Here is a 4,514-nt window from a genome sequence, read left to right as displayed (position 1 = left end):
TATATATATATATATATATATATATATATGTTTGCATGCGTGCATATAAACGTGTTTGTGTGCGTGTGCGAGTGCTTGTGTGTATGTGTGTTGCGAATATGTTCACATTCGTATCTAACAAACAGAGATTATTCAGCTTCGCTGTGTAAGTAAACTCTGGTGAATCCACGAGGATCTTTCAGCAGAATTAACAGAACAACAGCTCGACTAGTTTCGACTGGTTACTGCTCTCTTATCAAGTGTGTCTACGTCTATCTGTTTGTGTCAGTCATAGAGATACAGGAAGAAACTTATAGCTACAAATAATGCTATAGCGATGCTAAAACATTCTTAAAGATGAGTAGCAGTCACCGATTTTTAATTATGTGCATAGTTGCAATTTGTATATATCTAAAGTTATAGTAATATATATAACTAAAGCACAGAGAAATCGTGTGTATATATAAACTGTGAATCAGTTTAGACACTTATGTGCAATGAATATATATTCAGCCTCATTGTGCTAAAGATTCGTATTTTTATGAAGTCACATTCGCACATGCAAGCGCATGCTCAGCACATAAGTGTGTGTGTGTGCGTGTGTGTAAAATGTGTAAAGTGACTACAAGTCACCATCTAATTCAGTGAAAACAATTAGTATACAACTGATTAGTATAACAATGTTCTCGATATCTAGATTCAGCCGATAAAAGGTTATCAACTTCAAATGAAATGAGGACACGTTGAACATTGACAAGTAATTGATATGACTAGAAGAAGTGGACATGCGTACTGAAGCCGAGTAAGCAGGGACTGACAGGCGTAATAAAATTCACCATGAAAATATATTGTATGATCATAGTTTGAAATGCACTCAGCAGAATTGATTCATCGTCATTCGTTATTTCTTTGTATCCAATAACTCCTATCGTTTCCTGTTATATTAGACTTGGCTGTTTCCTCCTTTGCATTCATCTATTTTGATTAATCTTCTTGATAACAAGACGAATCCATTTATAGTTACAGGTGTTAGAAGACTTAACTATAAGATCTAATGAGAGAAAACTGTACCTGACTGAAATTTCTGCTGTCGATTGATATTGAATCTGCTTATTTTAATTTCAATAAACACGCATAAACATATATAGATTTCTTCTTTAATTGTTTTTCTTATCAAATATATTCATGCTTATATTGCTGAAGGTGGCTTCGGGAGATTGAATTCTCCACAACACTGCTGTCTTCATACTTGATTAACAGGGGTAAGTTTTACTAATATCTGCTTGATTCAAGCTTCAAACAACACGCTTCCAAACTATTTGTTAACCTATACAGCGTCTACGACGAAGAATAGTAACAATATTATGGTAACTATTTATATTTACATGTGCTACAATAGAGAAAGTCAAACTATTTTAATCGTGATTAGGTCCTAGGTCACCTGGGGATACGAACTATAAACCCGGTGACTGGCAATCTGATTCTCTATTAGTCTAAAATTCGAAAAGACCCTACACAGCAAGTGCTCGATTTTGTTTGAATTTAGCTCTTTTACTCTTTTACTTGTTTCAGTCATTTGACTGCGGCCATGCTGGAGCACCGCCTTTCGTCGAGCAAGTCGACCTCAGAGCTTATTCTTTGTAAGCCTAGTACTTATTCTATCGGTTTCCTTTGACGAACCGCTAAGTTACGGCGACGTAAACACACCAACAACGGTTGTCAAGCGATGTTGGGGGGGGGGGGGTACAAACACAGACACACAAACATATACACACACACACATATACATATGTACGACGGGCTTCTTTCAGTTTCCGTCTACCAAATCCACTCACAAGGCTTTGGTCAGCCCGAGGCTATAATAGAAGACATTTGCCCAAGGTGCCACGCAGTAGGACTGAACCCGGAACCATGTGGTTCGTAAGCAAGCTACTTACCATACAGCCACTCGTACGCCTGTTTCATTCAATTTGAATGTAACAGTTTACCCACAGACTAAAAGCAAGTCCTGCTATCAGACACAAACTCACAGCCTCACATTTAGGAATTAGGTATGTAATGTATTTTGCCTTTTCGATTTTTTATCATTCTTCTTTGAAAGTGATTTTGATAGAATAGAGAGTTGAAGCAGAACGTCAACATTTTGCTAGGAGGTGGTGTAGTTAATTGACTTTCCCTCAGTATGTTACTAATACATTTCCTAACAAAACCTTAACATATGAAAAGCAACGCTTATTCAAGTTGTATTTGAACTCTGAACTTAAAAACGAAAATGTTTCGTACGTCATTCTTGTATTTGCAAATACTCACATCGTTCGGAATGATTGCTTCTTTTAGACAGGTGTATTTCAAGTATAACATTCATACCTCTTCGAGTGGTATTAATAGCATAAATGTTGAACTAAGGTTTGAAAGTGCATGGCAACGCTTGTATGATTGGCATGTACTCCTTCTAAGGTGCTTGTCCTAAAGTGTACTTAAATATTGATTTCTTTGAACTAGTCATGAAACAGTTTTATAAAGACGGGAACATGTTGAATCGGCTGCAAAATAAGCTTAATGCTTAATTTATTGGCCTCCCACTTCTCCTTGCATAAATCCTCCAGGGAAATAACGATATAAATTTGTTTCGGTACATTCTACACTTCAAACCGAATAATCTTTAGTATAAGGATTAGAGAGATAAGTTGCATTAGCTTTGATGAAGAGATATGGTTTAAAAATAAGATGTATGAAGTGGAAAACCTATGATATTTGAGTAACCAGTGGTGCTGTGGAGACTTATGTTGGTCTACATCAGTATTTAGGGAGTGTAAGCAGCGGAAGAGGACAATTCTAATATTTGGGGTATACTTTTCGTATGAAGGTGATGTTTACTGATGGGCCCAACATAAATAGATGGGCATTAATGAGATATTAAAAAATAGTGAAGTGGAAGTAGAGGGCTTATTGCTGAAATGCGTTTGACAGCAGTCAAAATAGGGAAATAATTGATAAGACTGCTGACAAAGTTGCTAATCCAAAGAGGGAGGAAATAAAGGAAAACAAGATGTTCAACAAGAAAGTTATAATATCTGACAAATGTGAAACACGGAGAAGAGAGGAACTTACGGTCAGGAGAATGAAACAAAAATACACTAAAGGGGATTGCCAACCCGCAAACCCGTTACAGAAAGACAAGTTGACAAGGAGAGTAAGTGGCATTCATGGGTGCCTATCGATGAGGAAATTCCAAGAGTAAAGGTGAGTTTTGTTTTGTTTCTGGAGTTGTAAAGCAACTCATTGTGTAAAGTGATTCAGCAACCGAGGAATGGTTCATGGAGTGTCACAGTGAAATGAAATATCAAACCACGGCTTTCGGTGATATTGCGAACGTTGGGTAGATGCATACAGATGTGATGATCTGAGTGATAGCAGGTCAAGAGATTTGCAGAGTTTACATGCGGTGGACAGACGTACATGCATGGTCTGATAGAAGGTCAGCCATTTGGATTTGAGTATAGGGATCTTTTATGAATGTACCAGTGGAGATAAAGGGACAAGCGAGGAGCATTTTTAAGTTTCTGGGCGTAAATTACAATAGAAAGAGGTTTTGTCTGTTGGAGCAGCTTCATGGTCAGAGAACGTGAAGTAAAAGTTGGAGAAGATAATTCGTCGAAGCGGCAGAACTGATAAATAAAAAAGAAGCCTATCTTCAGAAGTGTGTATGTTGAGGTAAGAGTACTAAAACAGTGGACTCAGATTGGCAGCGTGTAGTGTTGAATATTGGATCAGGGTAACCCCTGCAATAAGGAATTTGCTCATTTTTTTTTTTTCATCTTAGAAGGGAAACCCGGCAATTTCAACGTGAGTACGGTGAGAGGAGGTAAAGGCGATGTCAGAAAGGGAATTAGGCGCAGGATGGTGGTGTGGTGGTAGTAGGTAGGTTAGAGTCGAAGTTATGAAATGTTTAAGGATTAATAGTCCAATGTAAACTCTGTAGTGTCCATGGTGAAAAGGTCATAAAGGAAGGAAAAGAAATAGTAATGGTTACGGGAATGATTAATGTTCTCATAACATGGGTGACTTGCGTTTATTACGGCGACTGGTGAGTTCAGTGAGGCAAATACAGGACGTGGCGAAGGGATGATCAAAACGTTTGGGTTTATGCAAGTTGTGAAGTAAATGAACAGAAGACATTCAAAGTTTGGTTATATGATTAATATGATAAGATTAGTTACGGTAGGAAGAGAAGAGGAAAAGATCGGTGAGTTATTGTTACGGAATAAGTGTCGGTTCTGAAGAGTGTATTTTCTGGGAGGCTTGCCGTAGAGGCTAGTGTCCACCAAACAGCAACAACACCACCGCCTTTTGTGAGCTGGTTTTACCAAGCTATTGCTTCGGTTTAGAGATGTTAAGAGTTTAGAGATGGTCCAATTTTATATATATATATATATATATATATATATATATATATATTGAGGTTATGAGAGGTAATGGTGTCAAGAAGACCCAAAGCTGTCAGGTAATGCTGAGTAAGTGCTATGGACAGACTC

This window comes from Octopus bimaculoides, chromosome 4 (assembly GCF_001194135.2).
Source record: "Octopus bimaculoides isolate UCB-OBI-ISO-001 chromosome 4, ASM119413v2, whole genome shotgun sequence".
Taxonomy (NCBI): domain Eukaryota; kingdom Metazoa; phylum Mollusca; class Cephalopoda; order Octopoda; family Octopodidae; genus Octopus; species Octopus bimaculoides.
Note: the sequence above shows the minus strand (reverse complement) of the source record.